Source organism: Cherax quadricarinatus, chromosome 2 (assembly GCF_038502225.1).
Source record: "Cherax quadricarinatus isolate ZL_2023a chromosome 2, ASM3850222v1, whole genome shotgun sequence".
In the NCBI taxonomy this organism is placed as follows: Eukaryota; Metazoa; Arthropoda; class Malacostraca; order Decapoda; family Parastacidae; genus Cherax; species Cherax quadricarinatus.
In genome coordinates, this window is record NC_091293.1 from 65,763,728 (window position 1) to 65,789,069 (window position 25,342).

The window sequence follows — 25,342 nt, forward strand, 5'->3', positions numbered from 1 at the left end:
GGAGACCAAACAGAGTTGAATAACTATAGGCCAATATCCAACTTACACCCTCTCTCAAAAATCTTCGAAAAATTAATTCATAAACGAATCTACTCCTACCTTATCTCCCAAAACATACTCAACCCCTGCCAATTTGGATTCAGGCCTAATAAAAATACTAATGATGCTATTATACACATGCTAGAACATATATACACTGCAATAGAGAAAAAAGAAGTCCCACTGGGGATCTTCATTGACTTACGTAAAGCTTTTGATACAGTTGACCATGACTTGCTCCACGTAAAATTATCACACTATGGTATAAGAGGGCACTCCCTCAACTACCTCAAGTCATACCTCAGCAACAGAAGCCAATATGTGTACGCAAATGGGGCAAACTCTTCTGCACAACCAATTACAGTTGGTGTCCCACAGGGAAGTGTCCTTGGCCCTCTTCTCTTTCTCCTATACATAAATGACCTACCAAATGCTTCTCAATTACTCAAACCCACACTATTTGCTGATGACACAACATACGTCTTCTCCCACCCGAGCCCAGTCACGCTAGCCAATACTGTAAATACCGAATTACAGAAAATATCTACCTGGATGAGTACTAACAAACTTACACTAAACATTGACAAAACCTACTTCATTCAGTTTGGTAACAGAGCTACAGATGTCCCTCTTAACATAATGATAAACGGATCACCTATCACAAAGCTAACAGAGGGAAAATTCTTAGGAATCCACCTTGATAATAGACTCAAATTTCATACACATATACAACAAATTTCTAAGAAAATTTCCAAGACTGTAGGCATACTATCGAAGATACGGTACTATGCTCCACAGTCAGCCCTCCTGGCCCTATATCACTCTCTTATTTACCCCTATCTCACCTATGGAATTTGTGCATGGGGCTCAACAACAAGTAACCATCTCAGACCACTAATTACCCAACAAAAGGCTGCAGTTAGAATGATAACAAATTCTCACTACAGGCAGCACACTCCACCAATATTCAATACACTCAACCTACTCACCATACAAAACATCCATACTTATTACTGCACCTATTACATACATAGAACACTCAACTCTGATATTAACCCTCCCCTCAAACATCTCCTTGCCAACCTCAACAGAACACATGACCATAACACAAGGCACAGATCACTCTTTGATATTCCTCGTGTCCATCTCACGCTATGCAAAAACTCAATGCACATAAAAGGCCCTAAAATCTGGAATTCATTACCTGTTAATATAAAAGAAACACTACCTGTTTATAAATTCAAGTCTCTTCTCAAAGATCACTTACTCACCCAAAACCAAATAAATACTGAATAACTGAACCTTATAAATTGTATATCTTAAATGTTTCTCACAATTATATCACATAAATGTTAAACCTAAAACCCAATCTAACTTTATTATTTTTTAAATTCACTACCTAACAGAATACTCCATTCTACTGAATTTACAACAATGCATGCAACCATATGACCTGTCTTTGTAATACTCACTTGTGCTTTATAGTAATCAGTTTACATTAATGTTTTTCACTGATTTCATCATTGCTTAGTTAATCTTAAGTTAATTTTAAGCCAGCCCGTAATGCTATGCATAGTATAAGTGGCTTTGGCATGCTGCTCTTATCTGTATTTTTTTTTGTACCTCTGTAAGTGTGCTCAAATTATAAATAAATAAATAAAATAAATGTGCTCACTTGCTGGGATACCTCAGGCAGAGTGGGTAAAGGTCTCACACTGTATGCCATCCTCATAGTGCTTCTCCTTATTAAGAACATAAGAAAGAAGGAACACTGCAGCAGGCCTACTGACCCATGCAAAGCAGGTTCATGTCCCCCCCAACGTTATTTCATATGTCTCCTTCGACGTTAGTGATCATTTCAGATTCTCTCAGTGCTTTAGAAGCCATTAAATAATTGGATTCCCCTCATCCATTGGTGCTTCGTATTCAACTATGGTTGCGCCATGTGGCTCGCAAAAACAAAGACATCATTTTCTGTTGGGTTCCTGGACACGTTGATGTGCAGAGCAATGAACAGGCGGGTGCTGCTGCACAGTCAGCAGTACATGATCTTCCGGTTTCCTATAGAGGTATTCCGTTCAGGGTTTATTTTACAGTCATCTCTACCCGTCTTCGCGGCCATTGGCAACAACGGTGGTCAGACATGCACCATAACAAATTGCACTCTATTAAACTGCTTTTAGGTTTGTGGCCATTTTCTTACCACCATTGCCGTACTCGGGAGACTGTGCTCGCCCATCTTCACATTGGTCATATCTGCCCTACCCATGGGTATCTCATGGAACGACACCCTATTCCTCTCTGTGAGGTTTGTAGGGTCCCTATTTCGGTTCTTCGCTTTCTTGTGGATTGCCTGGTTTACCAGCGAGCTCACTGGATTTACCTCTAACGCCGCCCTACCGCTCTTACCTTATCTTCCCTTCTTGCAGACGGCCCTGCCTTTGACATATAATCATTTTTTGTCTGTTTGTGTGCAACTGCTTTACGAACTTTGACACATAGCCCTTAGCATCCCCTCCAGCCCTTTTCTCCCCTCACCTCTGTTCCCTTCTCCACCTAGCTGTTCATAGCCCCTGCTCTATTTTCTGCCCCACAGCGCTGCATGACCTTCGTCGGTTTAGCTCTTTCTTTGATTATAATAATAATAATACCCACAACAGACAACTCTTCAATTCTGGAATATGGATCTCTCTCTCACTGAATATTCTTGTTGATATATTTAAAATCCCCACAAATCCTCATAGTTTTATCGTAAGCCTTTAGAACTGGCATAATAGGAGCTGGTCACTCACAGTGAGAAAAAGGTTCAATAACACCCTCAGCTAAAAATTTGTCTTAAATGTTTTCAATAGCAGTAGCAAAGAACTACAGACCGATAGCGCTAACATCTCATATCATAAAAATCTTTGAAAGGGTCCTGACAACGACTGACTTACTTCACAAATTCTGATACCTTCAGCCTTTTCTACTTCAATCTCTTGCTACCCTCTACCCCCGTACTATCCCCTGCCCCGCTGTTTTCTGTAACCTGCTGATCATCCCTCCTCCCTTCTGCCATCCAATTCCCTTGCTTCCTTCCCTACCCTGCAGCGCTGTATAGCCCTTGTGGCTTAGCGCTTCTTTTTGATTATAATAATTTGAAAGGGTCCTAAGAAGCAAGATCGCCACCCATCTAGATACTCATCAGTTACACAACCCAGGGCAACATGGGTTTAGAGCAGGTCGCTTCTGTCTGTCCCAACTATTGGATCACTGCGACAAGGTCCTAGATGCACTAGAAGACAAAAAGAATGCAGATGTAATATACACAGACTTTGCAAAAGCCTTCGACAAGTGTGACCATGGCGTAATAGCGCACATAATGCGTGGTAAAGGAATAACAGAATAGATGGATCTATAATTTCCTCACAAACAGAACACAAAGAGTAGTAGCCAACAGAGTAAAGTCTGAGGTGGCTACGGTGAAAAGCTCTCTTCCGCAAGGCACAGTACTCGCTCCCATCTTGTTTCTCATCCTCATATCTAACACAGACAAGGATGTCAGCCACAGCACCGTGTCTTCCTTTGCAGATGACACCCGAATCTGCATGACAGTGTCTTCCACTGCAGACACTGCAAGGCTTCAGGCGGACATCAACCAAATCTTCAAATGGGCTGCAGAAGACAATGTGAAGTTCAACGATGAGAAATTTCAATTACTCCGATATGGTAAACATGAGGAAATTTAAACTTCATTAGAGTATAAAACAAATTCCAGCCACAAAATAGAGCGAAAAACTAACGTCAAAGACCTGGGAGTGATCATGTCGGAGGATCTCACCTTCAAGGACCATAACATTGTATCAAACGCATCTGCTAGAAAAATGACAGGATGGATAATGAGAACCTTCAAAACTAGGGATGCCAAGCCCATGATGACACTCTTTAGGTCGCTTGTTCTATCTAGTCTGTAATATTGCTGCACACTAACAGCACCTTTCAAGGCAGGTGAAATTGCTGACCTAGAAAATGTTCAGAGAAACCTTCATGGCACGCATAACGGAGATAAAACACCTCAATTATTGGGAGCGCTTGAAGTTCCTGAACCTGTACTCCCTGGAACGCAGGCGGGAGAGATACATGATTATATACACCTGGAAAATCCTATAGGGACTAGTACCAAACTTGCACACGAAAATCACTCACTACGAAAGCAAAAGACTCGGCAGACGATGCAACATCCCCCAATGAAAAGCAGGGGTGCCACTAGCACGTTAAGAGACAACACAATAAGTGTCAGGGGCCCAAGACTGTTCAACTGCCTCCCAGCATACATAAGGGGGATTACCAATAGACCCCTGGCTGTCTTCAAGCAGGCACTGGACAAGCACCTAAAGTCGGTACCTGACCAGCCGGGCTGTGGCTCGTACGTTGGATTGCGTGCAGCAAGCAGTAACAGCCTGGTTGATCAGGCCTTGATCCACCATGAGGCCTGGTCACAGACCGGGCCGCGGGGGCGTTGACCACAGGAACTCTCTCCAGGTAAACTCTCTCCAGGAAATCATTTCCTTCTGAAAAAAAAAGAAACAGATCTATTATTAAAAAATTTGGGAATAGCGTCGCTCTTATTTCCTCAGCACTGTTATTTTTACTAATATCGAAAGATACACGTAGTCCAGTTAGACAGATGTCTACCTTATGCGTTAAATCTTTTCCACAAGTTGCTGTTATTAAAATCCACTACATAAATTTGTTGTGACACTTATCATTGTAGCATCATACTGCTACCACAACGTTGCCCAACACTTTAATCTGTACATTGTCAAATGTCCTCAAATTTTTATCACATATTTCCAAGTACACATTTAATAATTTTGTCCACTTCTTGGACAATGTCGAAAAATGCCCCATTATCACTTTCAAAGGGGACCCATTTCTTGTTAACTACAAAATAATATTGTTCAGCTTTCACAGTAAATACTTTATCATTTAACAATCACACTATCTTCTGAACTGTTATCCTCAATTATCTTAACTGCGTTTGTGTTAAGTGACTAATTAAACTTTCAATTTGTCCCCTGGACCTCTCTGTCATAACTAGCCTTGGACACTCTTGCTAGAAGTAGTTAACGCTTTTGATGTCTACGCACCTTTCTCGAATGTCCCTTATTATTGCACAAATCAAACAAACTCATCAACTCTGCATTTTACTCTGTTGTGTAGGAACTACAATGTTTTCACATTTTTCCTCTATAACTTCCAGAACATCTTTTTTTTTTTCACTGACAAATTTTTTTTTCCCAAGTTCAAGATCCTTACAAAACTATCTATTGATGACATATCTTGTAACTCTAGATTATCCCCCACTACGTTAGAGAAATATACTTCACAATCTACGCCATGAATATACTGGTTTCTAACCCTAGAGCAGGGTTGTCCAACCCGGGTTGCATGCACTTCTTGCAGGGTGAATGTCGCCTCAGGAGAGGGTGTAAGTTTATTCAGGTATACACAAATACAGTTACATAAATTATCATACGTATCAGTATATGTGTAGAGAACCTTGGATAACCCAAAAAAGTCAGTGACTTATTTCCATTGGGGTCCTTTTAATACCTTATTATTATACTATAAAGGAGATAATATCTTATTATTATACTATACAGGAGATATACTAGGAATAAGGTAAAATGAGTTATTTATATTTACGCGTGTTACCTAAAATAATAAAAAATTATTCTCCTCCCGTTAGGAACCTTTTGGCGCTCTTCTTGAACTGGCTGATGCTAAGATTGGCTTAGATATATATAGGCAGTCTGTTTTATTCCTGTACTGCTGTACAATAAAAGGTGTTTGAAGCCTGGCCACTGACTGTGGGTGCTACAAAGTTGCGCCACCAGGCCCGGTGGCCTGGTGGCTATAGCTCCCGCTTCACACACGGAGGGCCCGGGTTCGATTCCCGGCGGGTGGAAACATTTCGACACGTTTCCTTACACCTGTTGTCCTGTTCACCTAGCAGCAAATAGGTACCTGGGTGTTAGTCGACTGGTGTGGGTCGCATCCTGGGGGACAAGATTAAGGACCCCAATGGAAATAAGTTAGACAGTCCTCGATGACGCACTGACTTTCTTGGGTTATCCTGGGTGGCTAACCCTCCGGGGTTAAAAATCCGAACGAAATCTTATCTTATCTTATCTTGAATAGTCTCTAAGATACAATAGTAGTTTATACTATTCTTTGGTAAACGAATATTTTATTAATTCTACTTAAAAACTGCATGTCTATAAATTATGGACTAGATTATGAATCAAGGACAAATAATCAGCTAAGCTCATATTCAAACCAAGCAAACTGGTCGCTCAAAACCAGATCTCGTTGCTGCAAATTCCTCATGAGCAGAGTGAACCAGAAGTCTCACTGAACCGTTTATTTTTCTGTTAAGACTAAGTAATTCACATATTTTGTTCACTTCAGTCAAATGGAGAATTTATAGTTGTCTTTTGCTTTTCTTACTACGAAGAGCACTTTGGTTCTACAGTCTACAACATGAATGTTAATTCAACCCTCTCTATTTGGTTTTGGGGTATAGAAGCTAATAGAGGTTAGACAACGCTGCCTAAAGTCAAATTGGGTCCCAAAGTTAGTCCTTTGCCAGCGTCTTCAACTCTGTATACAACTCATGCAAAGACTCCTGTTTTTCCTCTGTTGAAAAGTCAACAAATTGCAGTAATATTATGGCTTCACAATTTAGCGATCCTTCAATGACTCTACCATGTCAACAAAGGAGGTTTGTGATGTAAATGGTTTAGAAAATTGACAAGTTGAAGAATGAGACACTTGTGCAACATTTGGGAATGTTTATTGTGGAAATGTTTCACCAGCCAGTGACTTCTTCGGTTCAGTAATAATAATAATATATCTTTATTTCTACAAGTACATGTACAAGGCATACAGTTCTAGCTGACATCAATGAAACACTACTATATAGAAAGCCGCTTGTTATGCAGAGCATTTCAGGCAAATTAGGTCAGTTTTGTCCCAGGATGCGACCCACACCAGTCGACTAACACCCAGGTGTACCTGTTATTACTGATGAGTGAACATAGACAACCTGTGTAAGAAAACACCCCCAACGTTTTAACCCTCCCCGGGAATCGAACCCGGACCCTCACCGTTTGAAGCGACAGCTTTTGCCACCAGGCCATGGGCCACCGGCTGGCGAAACGTTTCCACACTAAAGATTCTAAAATGTTGCACAAGTGTTTCATTTTTCAAAGGGTATATGACTGTCAATGAGTTTCCAGTCACCCGCCTCTTTTGTCCGCTGAGCCTGGCTTGGTTAATGCTGGAAGTGCCATGTTGGAGTGCTGGTTTACTGGTATTCACGAAGGATAGGGTAGGGTAGGGTAGGGATGATTTCCATGCAGCATCAACATTACTTGCTGCATTGAGGGCACTATTGTACGAGAGGAATATGTGGTCTCATTTTTGTTTGTCTGTGGAACTGCCTCATTCCCCCATTTTTTAACAATAAATATAAAAAGAAGAAAAACTCCCCCCCCCATACCACCAATACCACCAATCCGACGACATTCATCTTTGCAAATATACCGGGTCTAAAGCCAGCAACGAACAACAAAATACCTTTCAACCGTGGACTGTTTACAGAGTCAAATGCAATGTTCACGGTTTTCACAGAGATCCACATAAAGGATCACTTGGACAATGAAATATGGATCCCGGGTTAAACCTATACAGATGTGACAGAGTAAACAAGCAAAAGGTGTGGGGGGGGGGGTTGGCCTGTATATTACTAAGTCACTTATATGCTCAGAACTACTAAATGTCTCAATTGATATAGTTGAAGTTTAGCAGTAAAGATCGAGAACCAAAGCCTGGTCATTGTGGCTGTATACAAGCCTCCGGATGCAACGTCTCATCAATTCCACGAACAGTTTTTGAAAATTGACCACTGTCTGGAAAATCTTCCAGCTCCTGCACTCAACATCTTGCTCATGGGGGCTTTCAACTTAAGGCATCTAAAATGCAGGAATATAGCAAATAATGTTGTAGCAGAGATAACACCAGGAGGCAGCTCAGATGAAAACTCGCAGACACACTAGCTTTTAAATCTCTGCAACAAATTCTCCTTAAACCAGCAAATAATAGAGCCTACAATATTGGAGAAAATGCTGGACCTCCTCTTCATTAACACTGATGATCTAATACGAAATGTCATCATATCAAAAACAATATTCTCAGTTCACAACATAACAGAGGTCCAGACATGTATGCGGGGCAACCCTAGGCCAACAAAATGTGATCAGTCATGAGAGAGCCTTCACCAAATTCAACTTCAATAACAAAAACATAAGGTGGGATCAAGTAAACCAAATCCTAAATGATATAAACTGGGAAGATAGCCTAAGCAACACAGTTCCTAACCTATGTCTAGAACAGATTAACTCTGTGGCACTTGAGGTATGCTCAAGGCATATTCCCTTAAGGAAAAGGAGAAGATGTAAACTATAAAGAGAAAGGGGCAGAATAACAGAGCAGCTACAAGAGGGCAATATATCTGCAATACGTAGGGAGACGCTGGTCAGAGAAATAGCAAACATCGAACTAAAGCTAAAGGAATCTTACAGGAGTCAAGAAATGCGGGAAGAACTAAAAGCCATAAAAGAAATTGAAAGAAACTCAAAGTATTTCCATTCTTATACCAAATTAAAGTCGAGAACAACATTCGGTATTGGGCCCCTACTTATACGGGATGGGTCCTACACAGATGAAAGCAAGGAAATGAGTGACCTACTAAAGTCCCAGTATGACTCGGTTTTTAGCGAGCCGCTAACCAGACTAAGAGTCGAAAACCTAAATGATTTTTTTATGAGAGAGAGACAGAATTCGGTAGACATACACCTATCTGATATTATCCTGACGCCAAATGACTTCGAAAAGGCGATAAATGACATGCCCATGCACTCTGCCCCAGGCCCAGATTCATGGAACTCAGTATTCATCAAGAACTGCAAGAGGCCCCCATCATGTGCTCTTAACATCCTATGGAGAGGGAGCATGAACATTGGGGTTGTCCCACAGTTACTAAAAACAACAGACATAGCCCCAATCCACAAAGGGGGCAGTAAAGCAATAGCAAAGAACTACAGATCGATAGCGCTAACGTCCCATATCATAAAAATCTTTGAAAGGGTTCTAAGAAGCAAGATCGCCACCCATCTAGATACCCATCAGTTATACAAACCAGGGCAACATGGGTTTAGAGCAGGTCGCTCCTGTCTGTCCCAACTACTGGACCACTACGACAAGGTCCTGGATGCTCTAGAAGACAAACAGATGCAGATGTAATATACAGACTTTGCAAAAGCCTTTGACAAGTGTGACCATGGTGTAACAGCGCACAGAATGCGTAATAAAAGAATAACAGGAAAAGTTGGTAGATGGATCTATAATATCCTGGCAAATAGAACACAATGAGTAGTAGTCAACAGAGTAAAATCTGAGGCGGTTACGGTGAAAAGCTCTGTTCCACAAGGCACAGTACTCGCTCTCATCTTGTTCCTCATCCTCATATCGGACATAGACAGGGATATAAGCCACAGCGCCGTGTCTTACTTTGCAGATGACACCCGAATTTGCATGACAGTGTCCTCCACTGAAGACACCTGGAGTTTACCTGGAGAAAGTTCCGGGGGTCAACGCCCCCTCGGCCCGGCCTGTGACCAGGCCTCCTGGTGGATCAGAGCCTGATCAACCAGGCTGTTACTGCTGGCTGCACGCAAACCAACGTACGAGCCACAGCCCGGCTGGTCAGGAACCGACTTTAGGTGCTTGTCCAGTGCCAGCTTGAAGACTGCCAGGGGTCTGTTGGTAATCCCCCTTATGTATGCTGGAAGGCAGTTGAACAGTCTCGGGCCCCTGACACTTATTGTATGGTCTCTTAACGTGCTAGTGACACCCCTGCTTTTCATTGGGGGGATGTTGCATCGTCTGCCAAGTCTTTTGCTTTTGCAGTGAGTGATTTTCGTGTGCAAGTTCGGAACTAGTCCCTATAGAATTTTCCAGGTGTATATAATCATGTATCTTTCCCGCCTGCGTTCCAGGGAATACAGGTTCAGGAACCTCAAGCGCTCCCAGTAATTGAGGTGTTTTATCTCCGTTATGCGCGCCTTGAAGGTTCTCTGTACATTTTCTAGGTCAGCAATTTCACCTGCCTTGAAAGATGCTGTTAGTGTGCAGCAATATTACAGACTAGATAGAACAAGTGACTTGAAGAGTGTCATCATGGGCTTGGCATCCCTAGTTTTGAAGGTTCTCATTATCCATCCTGTCATTTTTCTAGCAGATGCGATTGATACAATGTTATGGTCCTTGAAGGTGAGATCCTCCGACATGACCACTCCCAGGTCTTTGACGTTGGTGTTTCGCTCTATTTTGTGGCCAGAATTTGTTTTGTACTCTGATGAAGATTTAATTTCCTCGTGTTTACCATATCTGAGTAATTGAAATTTCTCATCGTTGAACTTCATATTGTTTTCTGCAGCCCACTGAAAGATTTGGGTGATGTCCGCCTGGAGCCTTGCAGTGTCTGCAATGGAAGACACTGTCATGCAGATTCGGGTGTCATCTGCAAAGGAAGACACGGTGCTGTGGCTGACATCCTTGTCTATGTCAGATATGAGGATGAGGAACAAGATGGGAGCGAGTACTGTGCCTTGTGGAACAGAGCTTTTCACCGTAGCCACCTCAGACTTTACTCTGTTGACTACTACTCTGTGTTCTGTTAGTGAGAAAATTATAGATCCATCGACCGACTTTTCCTGTTATTCCTTTAGCAAGCATTTTGTGCGCTATTACGCCATGGCCACACTTGTCGAAGGCTTTTGCAAAGTCTGTATACATTACATCTGCATTCTTTTTGTCTTCTAGTCCATCTAGGACCTTGTCGTAGTGATCCAATAGTTGAGACAGACATGAGCGACCTGTTCTAAACCCATGTTGCCCTGGAAGAGTTCAGGCGGACATCAACCAATTATTTAAATGGGCCGCAGAAAACAATATGAAGTTCAATGATGAGAAATTTCAATTACTCCGATATGGAAAACGTGGGGAAATTAAAACTTCATTGGAGTATAAAACAAAGTCCAACCACACAATAGAGCGAGAAACTAATGTCAAAGACCTGGGAGTGATCATGTCAGAGGATCTCACCTTCAATCGCATCTCCTAGAAAAATGTCAGGATGGATAATGAGTACCTTCAGAACCAGGGATGCCAAGCCCATGATGACACTCTTTAGGTCGCTTATTCTATCTAGGCTGGAATATTACTGCACGCTAACAGCACCTTTCAAAGCAGGTGAAATTGCTGACTTAGAAAATGTACAGAGAAACTTCACGGCACTCATAACTGCGATAAAGCACTTCAATTACTGGGAACTCTTGAAGTTCCTAAACGTGTCCTCCCTAGAACGCAGGCGGGAAAGATACATGATTATATACACCTGGAAAATCCTAGAGCGATTAGTACCAAACTTGCACACGAAAACCACTTCCTACGAAAGCAAAAGGTTCGGCAGACGATGCAACGTTTCCCCAGTGAAAAGCAAGGGTGCCACTAGCACGATAAGAGACAACACAATAAGTTTGAAGGGCCCAAGACTGTTCAGCTGCCTTCCAGCATACATAAGGGAGATTACCAATATACCCTTAGCTGTCTTCAAGCAGGCACTGGACAGGCACCTAAAGTCAGTACCTGACCAGGCGGGCTGTGGGTCATACGTTGGACTGCGTGCGGCTAGCAGTAACAGCCTGGTTTATCAGGCTCTGATCTACCATGAAGCCTGGTCACAGATCGGGCCGCGGGGGCTTTGACCCCCGGAACTCTCTCCAGGTATGAATAGACGCATCCATGTTTTGCTTCCTCCCGGGCAACCTTCTTACATCTGCGGCACACTTAACTGTCCCCTGCATATCTACGGACCTTCCTTCAAACCCGGTACTGCTTTTGGGCAACACATCGTTACCTGGCTCCAGTGCCAGAGTTCCAGCTGACCCTTTCATACCTCTGACCTTCTCTCAACTTTGACCATGATCCCAACTTCTCCCATCACAGTGCATCTATTTTTGGGTCTTTCACACGTCACAGGATGGAATGGCTAGAAGCCTCTTTCCAAACATCCTCGACTTGTAATTGACGATCCTGACATTGTTACTGACACTCCTGGCAGGGCCTCTCTCAGGTTATGACATTATCTCATCTCTGCTTTCAGGGGAGACTTCCATGGGTCTCCTACTCCAGAATTCCTCTGCAGCCTCAGAACCCTATTTTACTCTCTCCCACAGTCATCCCTGTGTCCAACCCTTATGCAGTCCTCACCTCTGATGACGTTTCTACCTTTTCGTCTTCTCACATCCTTCCGCCGTCGTCGTCTTCTATTCCACGTATTCCTCTTTCCTGGATAAGTCCCTATCTCTTATTGCAACACCTCCAAGGTACAAAACTCTCAGTCACGAAAACTCCCTACCTCTAAGTTTTCCTCCCTGCCTCTTTCCAAGTTGGTAACAGTTGCGGACACCTCCATGTACTGCTACTACCCCATCCTCCTCCTGTCCCGGCTCATGTTCTTTCTTTCCAAGACTCCTCTATCTTCTCCCTGTCTTCCCCTCCTTCGGTAGCGACTGATGTCTCTCCACTTTCTACTCCATCTCTTCCATCATGTTTCCTACTGCTTCAAAGTCTACAGAAACTAATACGACTATATCAGTTTTTATTGAAGAGATAGAACTGACGAAGGACACTGACCCACCTCCCATACCCTTACATTCTCACCTTTCACAATTCTCTACACCCATAGCCACTGCCTACTTTCTGCTGCTATTCACTTCCTATTTACTGACAATGGATTTAGTACAGTGGAATATCAGAGGATACAAGGGAAATCAGGGTAGCTCCAAGTGTTGTTCTCCCAGTTGTCTCCTGCTTGTATTTGTTTGCGTGTCTATTTGTGTAAGTGGTATATTGTCTTCTCTCTGTATTTTTCTCCTCATCCTTTATCTATCCCTGACATCCATTTCCTGATTTCTTCTTTACCTCTACCACTCTTTTTATTAGGGGATTTTAATGTTCATTATTTCCTTTCGGAAAGATCTCACAGTGATACTTGTGGGGACGAGTTGGAGGCTATTCTCACATTAATTCTCACACCCGTACTCTTTCCTTCATCGATCTCTATATTACCCTATTCACCACATTTTTACATTTAACTCCCTCATTGTTCCCTTTGGCAGTTAAAGAGAGCAGATTAGGGACAGGTGACCCTTTGCGTCACGCGGATAAGAAAATAAATCGAAAAATATGGAAAATGAGTTTTGCTTACAGAAAAATAGTTTAAGAATCTGTCAACATTTTGGTGAAAATCCCATTGTAATACAGTAATTTATAACCATTTGAATATGTCTTGTGATGACGTGCCACGTAAATATATGCGTGAACGTGAGGTGAATTTTTAGAATTTTTTTTTTTTAATTATCTATTTTTCTTTCTAACACACTAAATTTACCACTGAACATCATTATAGTGTGGGACGAGCTATGCAGGGGTCGGCAACCTTTTGGAGCTAGAGAGGGCCACAGAGCTATGCAATCTCTCGGACTACATAGCTGATTTCGAACTCAGGGTTGTCATTAGTTTTTTAAACCAATTGTGGCCTAATTCTAATAACACTTAACACAATTTATCACAAATAATTAAATAAACATTATTATCGAATGCAGATACTTACTGTACAGTTGTTTTATCACCAGACAATAAACTCAAATGAAAAACTCTGAGGAGGGAGGATACGAAGTAACTTTTCCAGGGACTGTTTAACCTTGAAGTGAACTAATGCATCTGTATTCCATACTAATTTGATAATTAGTGTCCAGGTGTTAAGTTGGAGGGCCGGACGGAAACATCACGCGGACCGGATGTGGCCGGGGGCCGGGGGTTGCCGACCCCTGATTTGATTAGATTTTGCCACTAAAGTGGCTAGTTTATTGTGCACCCCATATCCATCCTGTGGACGGAAGCATAAGAGCATATGGATACACAAAAGGCCTAGGAACTAAGCCCCAAAAGGGTTAACAGGTGTACATTTGGATTTATATCCACAGTTCATTTATCTGTTACAAGCAAATTTAGAAAAATTTGCTTAGTATATCTGGTATCTTATTTTCATGAATAAGAGAACTTGACATGCCACATAGGTTAATATACTGTCTATCTCTGTATTCCTCAGTAAGAGGACAATTAACCACATAGTGTTCAAGACTGTACTTGCTTCGGCAGTACATATACTAAAATTGGAACGATACAGAGAAGATTAGCATGGCCCCCGCGCAAGGATGACACGCAAAATCGTGAAGCGTTCCACATTTTTGCAACGGTTGCAACATGGGATCCCCTCAAGGAAGGTTCCTTGATGTTGGTGAGGGGCTCTTGATTTAGGGAATTGGATCTGTGCTCCAGTTCCCCGAATTAAGCCTGAATGCCTTCCACATCCCCCCTCAGGCGCTGTATAATCCTCCGGGTTTAGCGCTTCCCCCTTGATTATAATAATAATGCAACATGGGATTTTCCGATTTATATGGGGATCGGGTTGTGACTGGCTAAGTAGAGGGGTGGTGATGCTTCCCGTTAGCCAGGGGGGCTGGGGCTTATACCTTTAGAAAAGCGTATGATGAGTGTGTATCTAAAACGCGGCTATTTGAGGGAGGTGGGGGCGAGGAGAGGGGGTCTAGAAAGACTGCATATGGATATGCAACGATGGTGGGGGGGTAAGGATTTAATGATTGGCGAGGCCATGTTGCAGGTTTTAATGATGGTGAGGGATCCGAAGCGCCTCAAATTGAGGATTCTTGAGGGGGCATACCCCATGTATGCGTGGGGGAATATCTGGAAATGTTTACGGCAATTGCGTATTAAACCAGGTGTAAGGGAGGTAATGTTTAGGTTTCTACATGGAATCTTGCCGTCTGGTGTTGTGTTATATAATAGGAGACTAAGGGAGGGAGGGGAGTGCAAAGCGTGTGGATGTTCCGAGACTATTTTTCATGCGGTGTATTTTTGTAATTGTTTAGAAGCTGTGAGGGTATGGTTAGGTAGGGTAGTTAGGTTAGTGGGTGGGGAAGGGTTACAGGTGTTAAGGGTGTTAAGTTTAGATATAGGTGGGATGAGTCAGATGGTGGTGAATGCGGTTGCGTATGTGGTCACTGATTTTATTTATACATCTTGGGCTATGAGGGAGGTGGGTGTGAGGGAGGTGGGTGTGAGGGAGGTGGGTGTGAGGGAGGTGGGTGTGAGGGAGGTGGGTGTGAGGGAGGTGGGTGTGAGGAATATTGGTGTGAGTGTGAGGGAGGTGGGTGTGAGGGAGGTGGGTGTGAGGGAGGTGGGTGTGAGGGAGGTGGGTGTGAGGGAGGTGGGTGTGAGGGAGGTGAGTGTGAGGGAGGTGGGTGTGAGGGAGGTGGGTGTGAGGGAGGTGGGTGTGAGGGAGGTGGGTGTGAGGGAGGTGGGTGTGAGGAATTTTGGTGTGAGTGTGAGGGAGGTGGGTGTGAGGGAGGTGGGTGTGAGGGAGGTGGGTGTGAGGGAGGTGGGGTGTGAGGGAGGTGGGTGTGAGGGGAGGTGGGTGTGAGGGAGGTGGGTGTGAGGAATGTTGGTGTGAGTGTGAGGGAGGTGGGTGTGAGGGAGGTGGGTGTGAGGGAGGTGGGTGTGAGGGAGGTGGGTGTGAGGGAGGTGGGTGTGAGGGAGGTGGGTGTGAGGGAGGTGGGTGTGAGGAATGTTGGTGTGAGTGTGAGGGAGGTGGGTGTGAGGGAGGTGGGTGTGAGGGAGGTGGGTGTGAGGGAGGTGGGTGTGAGGGAGGTGGGTGTGAGGGAGGTGGGTGTGAGGGAGGTGGGTGTGAGGAATGTTGGTGTGAGGTGAGGGAGGTGTGAGGGAGGTGGCGGTGAGGGAGGTGGGTGTGAGGGAGGTGGGTGTGAGGGAGGTGGGTGTGAGGGAGGTGGGTGTGAGGGAGGTGGGTGTGAGGGAGGTGGGTGTGTGATGAAAGAATAAAGGTGTTAGCGGCCACCATTTATAGAACTAAGTGTCGCAATAGGGATCTTTATGGGGGAAGGTGGGAGACAGTGTTTACTGAGGGATACCGGAGTTTTAAGTTGAAGGATTTACGGGATTTAAGTGTAAAGTAAGGGGTAACGACGGGCTAGTTTCTTGAGTGGAGATGTGTGGATGGCTTTTAAAGTGTGTGACTGGATTTGCACTGATACATTTATGCTTTTCCTGAGTAGTGAGTGTGGTGTGGGTGGTGTTTTTACACATGTGTTCCCTTTATGTTGTGAAGATTTTGGATAGTACATGTACGTAATGTATTGGAGCACTACATCATTGTGTGTATACAAGGTGAATGAAAGGGTAGAATCTTAAAGTTTTTGTGTGTGTGAGAATGACTGTTCGTTATTGTGAGAGTGCCTTCAAAGATGTTATAGAAAGCACATACTACGTGGTGTTACTAAGGTATGTCATATGACTGTTTAGAATATGCTGTGATACAAAGTCCGGGGTTTCCCTTCTTGTAGGAAGCATTCTGTAAGACACAATTTCTGTATTTCTGAAGGTTCGAAGTGTAAATAGCTGTAATGAGTAACGTGGTACAGTTTAATATTATGTGAGATTGTATTTTGGCACATAAGGCCTAACATATAATGTTTCAGCGGCCTGGTTAAGATTATACAGAATATGTCGTGTGACACTGTATGTGTAGGGTAGTGTTATATATTTTAAGTACACGCTGTTGGGTTCCCTTTGTTATTTTAATGTTTCAAGTCACATGTAAGAGTATATGTAAGGTAATATAAAAATGTATATTGATTTTGTGTAAATACACATTTTTAGATGACTTTGTTGGAGCAGGTATGCATATGAGTTCAAGTAGCGGTGTATATTATGTATTAATACTGGTATAGGGTATATAGTGTATGAAGAAGTCTTGGGTGGATTGCACCCGTGTTGAGATATAGAGTATATTATCCTTGTATGCTAGGCAAAGTTTTCATAATTGTTACTTAGAGCAAGTAGTATCCTGCGCTCTTATAGTATGTTATTGTTTTGTTGGTATTTGATGAGGGAGGGGGGTACCTTTTTACTGCCAGAGCACATATGTACGACTTTATAAATGTACCTTTGGTGGGGGGTGGATGTATAGGTTTTAATGGTATGTGGTGAGGTTTTTACCTTTAAGAATTATTTTGTATATAAAACTTGGCATAAGATGTATAAGTGTGCTGAAGTAGATTATCTGGATATGTTGTTGGTACACCTGTGTGAAGTGTTCCTTTTTCTTTTTGGATTGTGTATACGTATGTTGTATGGTTTAGTGACATATGTTTGCTTCCATGTATAATGTATACTGTATTTTAAATAAAATATAAAAAAAAAGTGTTCAAGACAGTGACCATAGGCCTAACCACATAATTTGCATTTAGTTTGATCATCATCTGTGTGTCTCCCAAACTGCCGGAAGTACTTGTAAACAAGCCTAAGCCTGGCCACTACAACATCAGTCAGTCTGTTCACATTGCAAGTTGCTCCATAAGCATACTTATCTACGTTCATGTTATCATAGTGGGTTATAGATCTACTCAGATTTCTAACAGCATTCCTATAACAATCATTTTCATTATTTACTTCTTTCCTAATATTATTCATAATGCTAGACACAGATGTACCAAAGTTATTCTACATTCTCCTTTTAGATACTCTTCTTGGCTAACATATCAACTTTATCATCGAGGAGTAATCAATGTGTGATGGGATCCATAACAATTGTACATTAATTCCTTTGTCCCTGATTTTTGAGTATCTATACCTGGCTTCTCCAATGAGCATGTTGTTGGAATCATTATATTAATCAAGAGCCTTCAATGATGACATCGAATCACTAATGATAACAGAGTCAAGCTCGGGGTCATAAGCTAGCTTTAGCGCCATTAGGATTGCAAACAATTCAGTTTGCAGTGAAGAAGCCCAGTTGTTAATTCTTATGCCTAGTTCAACAAGTTTATTATGGTTCTTAACTAGGGAGGTGGCAACAAGAGCAGATGCAACCCTGCCAGAAGACTCCTGTTTAGACTCATCAGTGTATATAACTTGTGATAGCTTATTACTACCAGCCAGGCGAGAAATTTCTTCTTGAGCAGTTGCTTTAACAAGTGATTTAAGGAAGGGATTACTAGCAATGAGCTTCTCGGGAGGGATGTAGCTACATTCATCAGACACCTTTTGGCATTCTTCTTGAACTAGTCATAGCATGAACCAGTTCAAGAAGAGTTCCAAAAGGTGTCTGATGAATGTAGCTACAGAAAGGGAGGGGAATGATTTTCTGTTTTTTAGCTAACATACGTGTAAATTTTACCTTATTCCTAGTAATGACCCTCGTATTGTAGATAGTCTTAATGACCCTCGTGTAGTAGATAGTTTTTTTTAGTATAATAATAAGATGTTATCTTCATTATAGAATAATAAGAAAATATTATAACCTTTATATTATAATAATAAGGTAAAAGGACCCCAAAGGAAATAAGTCACTCTGACTTTTTTGGGTTATCCCAGGTTCTCTACACATATGCTGCTATGTATGATAATTCTATGTAACTGTATTTGTGTATACCTGAATAAACTTACTTACTTACTTGCAGGTATGTGATATTAAATGAACGTCGTCGTATGCTCCTCTATTCTATGTGCAGGTTATTTGTGAACACATCTTCCATGGAGGGTGAAATGTTCTTGTTGTCTACAGTGATACAGTTCATGCAGGTTATAAAACTTAATGTAACTGTATGTTTTCACAATTCATTTAGATCTGTGTGTATATACTTCTAGACATTTAGTAATATTCATTATGACAGTGTCTGGTTCATTTCTTAATTTTCTAATACCGAGTAGTGTTAATTTCAATAATCCTATCACTGATACTAGAAATACCAAGCTCCTTCCTCATATTAATAACCTTTGTAGAATTGGGACAGCCATATTAACTCAACTCCAATAGTCGGAGAGAACTTTCTCTACCTAAAATCAGCATGGGGGCAGCATAATCAATTAAGGACCTAACATAGACTATATACGTCATTCTCACGATTCTCACATTAGCACCATAGTTTGGGTTGTAGCCAGCAACAGCTTTGAGAGCATTTAGCCTATCTGTGCATTTCTTATTTAGTTGTGGTATAGTGGATTTGTTAAAGGGTACATCTACACCAAGATATCTGTAAGTTTTAACGTAGCTAATGTTTTCACCCTGCACATAGATGGGTGGGGGACGTCGTTTGCTTGTTAACATCTTCGTTTTAGAGGAGGAAGATATTATGAGGCCTAGTCGCAGGAGAAGTCATGTGGAGAGGTATGGAAAGAATTTGCTTCTTCAGCGGTCTGGGCTTTGGCCACAAAATGTCTTGTACTGACGCTGTTATTAGTTATAAACTTTATCTGCCTTTACTATTTATTCAAAAATGATAGCAGGTGTGGAAAATACTGTATATATTTTCCAGAAATTCAGTATTTATATATAAATAGATAGCCATACTGTATTTAATAATATTTATGTCATAGAAAACGGAAAGCCTGCGTCTGCGCAGACGGGACTCGCCATCTTGGTTTTGAATTGGATACAACATTAGTGTAATGGGAAGGAATTTTCGTGCTCTAGAGGTTAAAATTGGGTTGACACCTCTCAAATAGGAGGCAAAATTGTTGGACATGCACTCCTGCATAACTTGAGATATCAGACGACTGGACAAGACCTCTCCAGGAACCTCAGATAAGCTCTCTAGATTTGTGTATAATTCTGGCCAGTGTTTTCATAAATTTAGTTAGTAAGGTTTTTCTGAGTATGATACAACTTAATATCCAGTCAAACTGGTGAGTGATATTAAGATATATTTTCCTTCTGTTATGTAATTGTGTATATATATAACCATTTATTATTTTTAATATACATTTTAATATATTTTTAATATACCAGTATTCCTGGTGTATGTATATTTCATTTAATTAATAGGTCCAGAGCAACTTGTGGATATGACAGTGGTAGGTATCGAAGGGGGACATTTTTACGACCTAGGTGTCCCAAATTCCTACTTGTCTATGTAACTCTGATAAATAATAATTATCTTTGTTATCATTTTCTGTTATGTATATAATGAGTTACATTCAGATAAATGCAATTTTCCACATTTAATTTGACCATTGGTCCTTCGAACTGGATGTAATTAGTGAAGTCATTAATTAGTTAATTACTTAATAATTATATGTGAAATGACAGAAGGAGGTGGATGTTAAGTTCACAAATTTACTTAATGTGTAGTGGATTGTAATAATTACAATATTAATTTTGATAAGCTAAGCTCAAGTCTGGCTAAGTTCATATTAATTTGTATAATACTAATTTGATAAGACAATTCTGGCCAAGATTTATATCAGTGTATGTGTAATTGATAAGACAAGTGTGGATAAAGATTATATTGTGTATAATATTAATTTTGCTATGCCAAATTCTGGCAAGGATTTATATTTGTATAATATTAATTTGATAAGCCAATTTTGGCCAAGATTTATATCAGTGTATGTGTAATTGATAAGCCATGTGTAGCTAATTATTAATGTGTATATTAATTTTGCTATGCCAAATTCTGGAAAGGATTTATTAATTTGTATAATATTAATTTTGATGAGCCAAGTTTGTATTAATGTACATTTAAAATTTATATTATACATGTAATTGCTAAGCTCAGGTAGCTAGGATTTATTCAAAGGTAAGTTGTACTATTTACCTTTATAAAGTACATAATTTAGTACATAATCAGTGTTATTAAGTTGAATTTAATACATTGCATCATGGCTGAAATTGAGGAAATTAATGTAGAAGACAAACATATGGAATATAGAGCAAAAGAAACTTCACTGCAAGCTAGAAAGGGTCATGTAACAAAAGCATACAATAAATGTTTGGAATTAATGAATCAAGAAACTGTGAATACTGATGATTTAAAATTGTATTTAGATGCTTTAGGTAATAGATATGATTCATACAAATTATATTACAACAAATATGAAGGAGATTTGTTAGTAAACTGTGTAGATGAGACTGAAGTAGATCTTATGATTAATCAGTATTATGAATTAGAGGAAAAGATTCTTTCTTGTAAAAGTCAGGCCTTGAATAAATTAAAATGTGTAAACCAGGCAGTTGGTCAGTCTGCTCCAACAAATAATGTCTTTGCCAAAACTCCCAGAATTGTGTTTGCCTGTGTTTAATCCTGGAGAAAATTGGGAGGAATTTTGGTCAATTTTTAAAGCAGCTGTGCATGACAGGAGTGACCTAGCCTGTGTAACTAAATTATTTTACCTCAAAGGACAGGTAAGAGGAGATGCTCACATACTCATACAAGCCTTTCCCAATGTAGATGACTCTTACAAGGAAGCAGTTGACTTGTTGAAAGTCACTTATGGTAATATAGAACAAAGTAGGTTGGATCTAGTGAATATCATTGTTAATTTAAAATCACACATACAAAGGTTTACAGCAGTTTAGAGTTAAACTGGAGAGCACTCTCAAAACTTTAAGTAATAAATATAATCTGAAGGAATCAGACTGGTTATTGAGTGCCATGGTACAGAATAAATTAAGCTGTAAAACACTTGTATGGGTTTGAACAAATATCACAAAGGTTATTTTGGTCTGGAGGAAATAAGACTAGGTCTACAAGAATTAATTGTTCAGTTGCAGACCAGCCAACTAACTCATTTTAAAGATGCAACACATAATAACTCTGAGGTATCTGTCAAGTTTCACAAAGGGAAAAATTATCCCAATGTTAATAATAAAATTTCATTTCCTAAAAAGAGTTGCATAGGTGCATATCAAGTAGCAGGAATCAGAAATAATGATTCTCCACAAGGTAAGAAGAATAAGTACCCTCCTAAGAGTAGCCCAGTTAATAAGAAACCAGTCAAAGAAAGGAGAGATTGTCTCTTCTGCAAGGGTACTCATGTTTCTAAGAATTGCAATGCATACAATTCATGGAATGATAAAGTTGAAAGATTGGAGGAACTTGACAGATGTATCAGGTGTTTGGGTAATCACAATGTAAAGGATTGTTATGCCAAATTAAACTTCTGTTATCAATGTCACAAAGGAAGACACCATATAGTCATGTGTAAAGGTCTATATGATAATGTTGATAATACTGATAATGTTGACAATCTTGACACAACAGTAGCTAATGTAAAAATTGCTGCTAATGTTAATAATGATGGTTTTACTGAAGTAGCCTTACCTGTGTTACAGGTAAAAATTGATGATAGGCATAAATCAAAAAATGTAACTGCATTATTAGACCAAGGATCCCAACGTACTTTCATTAAACGTAAATGTCTTGATGGTATGAAAGTACAGATGGGAGATCCCACAACTTTAAAATTATCTGGTTTTCTCTCGGATAAAAGGGCTCAATTGTATGACACTGTTTATGTAACTGTCAGGTTAGGCAATGAGAAAAAACGTGTTAATGCAGTAATTGTAGATAGACTTCCAGAGAATTATCTACAGTAGGGCTTAGTAAAGCTACAGAAAGACTCTCACATAATGTAAATTTAGCACCTTCTGGTGTAAGTGATGATTCTGTAGGCCCAATAAATATTTTGATAGGTAGTGACTATTATGCCTCCTTTGTAAAGGGTATGGTAAAGAAATGTGGTGTCACCCTTTTGAAGACTGCAGGAGGCCATGTAATGTATGGTAGGATTCCTCGTAATAATAATTCATGACTAGAGGAAACTACAAATACCATAACTGTGTGTCTTACTCATGAAGTCGTACCCCAGTATAATTCTTCCATAGAGGATGGCGTTGAGCCAGTGCATAAATTGTGGGAATTAGACAGCATTGGAATAAATGTAAATGAAGAAAGTCCAGACGATTCTTTTACTCAGGAGCAGTACCTGAAAGATGTAAAATTTGAATCTGGACAATACTGGGTACGACTTCCGTGGAGACTGAACCATCCAGAATTGCCCACTAATTACAGAATGGCATATGGGCAGTTAAAGGCTCAGCTCCGCGAACTGAGTAAGACACCAGAATTGTTAACTGCCTATAATGATATAATTGCTGAGCAGTTAATTAGTAAATTTATAGAAGAGGTACCTCCTGAGCAAGCCAAAATTTATGGTCACTATTTGCCACATCACGGAGTGAAGAAGGATTCTAAGACCACTCCTCTGAGAATTGTGTTTAATTGTAGTGCCAGGAGTAACAAAAATGTACCTAGTTTAAATGACTGTTTGATGACAGGTCTGTCGTTGATGGAAAAATTAGGAGATATCTTATTAAATTTCAGGATGAAAAATTATGCCTTTACGGCTGACATAAGTAAAGCTTTCCTAAGAGTGGATTTACAAGAGGCTGACTGGGATTGTACCCGTTTCTTATGGCCTGAGAATCCTATTGACCCCCTTAGCCCACTGAAAACCTTTCGCAGCGTATTATTTGGTGCTACATCCAGTCCGTTCCTACTTCAAGTGACGATAAATGCACATTTTAAATGTATGGGAAGTCCATTGAGTAAAGTAATGAGCAAACAATTTTATTTGGACAATTTCCTGGGTGTGACGTCAACTGAAGAGGAACTGTTAATGACTTATGGAGAGGCTAATAAAATAATGCAAAGTGCAAATATGCCTCTGAGAGAATGGAATAGTAATTCGTCCAAATTGAAGGACAAAATAAGTAAAGATTACCCAGGAGATGAAGTGCCAAAATGTAGTAATGTATTGGGTTTAAATTGGGATACTGAGAGAGATTTGTTAATGTTAAAACCTAATAATTACAGTTTGCCCAATAAATTAACTAAGAGAGTTTTGCTTGCTGAAGTTTCCAAATGTTTTGATCCACTAGGTTTAGTGTCACCCCTTACTATAAGAGGGAAATTATTAATTCAGGAAGCATGGAAACTTAAATGTGCTTGGGATGAAATTCTACCTGAGGAATTCATTAACAGGTGGGATGAATTAATTGGTGATTATGAAAAAAATCCAATGTTGGAGTTCCCACACCAAGTGGCCAATCCAAATGGGAAAAATGTACTCCACATTTTTTGTGATGCTTCAAAATTGGCATATGGAGCAGTTGCTTACCTTCAATGTAATAGTGTTATTTCTCTTGTTATGTCTAAGGCAAAAGTGTCTCCAATTAAATCACGTACCTTGCCTCAGTTGGAATTAACAGCCATTTATGTAGGTGTCAATTTAGCTAATTATGTAAGAAATAAGTTGGAGGAGGTAAATATTAGCGACACTGTAATTTGGTCTGATAATGAGGTATCCTTACAATGGATTCGCAATGGAAACAGTAAAATTGTGTACATACAAAACAGAGTCGCTGAAATTTATCAGATGCAAGAGAAGTATAATAGTTTGGGTCAGCATATGTTAACATTTAATCAAATACCTGGTGAGGAGAATCCAACTGATTTCTTGTCTCGAGGTTTACCTTATGCTAAATTTGTAAATGCTGTATCATGGTTTAAAGGACCGAGCTGGTTGGTAAATAAAGCTAATTGGCCTGTTCAAAAGGCGTATATTGCTCCTGTTGAAATTATTGTGACCACTCCTCCAATAGTTTGTCCTCCCTTAGCCATTGATATAAATAGGTATTCTTCAATAGTTTGTCCTCCCTTAGCCATTGATATAAATATATATTCTTCTTTACCCAAACTAATTAATGTAACTAAGTTGGTGTTTAAATTTCTAAACAAGATGAATATTTCATTTAAGTTTTCACATCCTCTTGAATATTGGATAAAGAGGGTACAGGAGGAAATCTATGGAAGTGAGATTAAATTGATGATGGAAAGAAAAATTGTGAAAGGTTCCATAATAGAGAAATTGGGGCTTTATTTAGAGAACAATGTAATTAGGTGCAGAGGTAGGTTACAAAATGCTGAATTGGGTGATTATGCTAAACACCCTATCTTACTGCCCAAAACTCATCATCTAACAAATTTAATTGTTCTAAATGCCCATAAAAATGTAATGCATGGTGGGGTACAAGATACCTTAAATTGTATTAGGGAAACTTTCTGGATTCCACAAGGACGGCAAAGTGTAAAAAGGGTGATTAAATCTTGTGTAATATGTCGCCGTGTGGATGCCAGATCCTATATGTACCCAGGTCCTCCACCATTGCCAAAGGAGCGTGTACAATTAGTGA

The 25,342-nt window shown here is 40.4% G+C and overlaps 1 non-coding gene across 1 annotated transcript; it reads left to right on the forward strand.

Annotated features, from left to right (window-relative positions):
* The first annotated feature begins 14,354 nt into the window (after nucleotides 1–14,354).
* Nucleotides 14,355–14,461, forward strand: LOC128684786 (U6 spliceosomal RNA). The gene has a single exon (XR_008406416.2). It is a non-coding gene; the product is annotated as a U6 spliceosomal RNA (small nuclear RNA).
* Nucleotides 14,462–25,342: the final 10,881 nt, after the last annotated feature.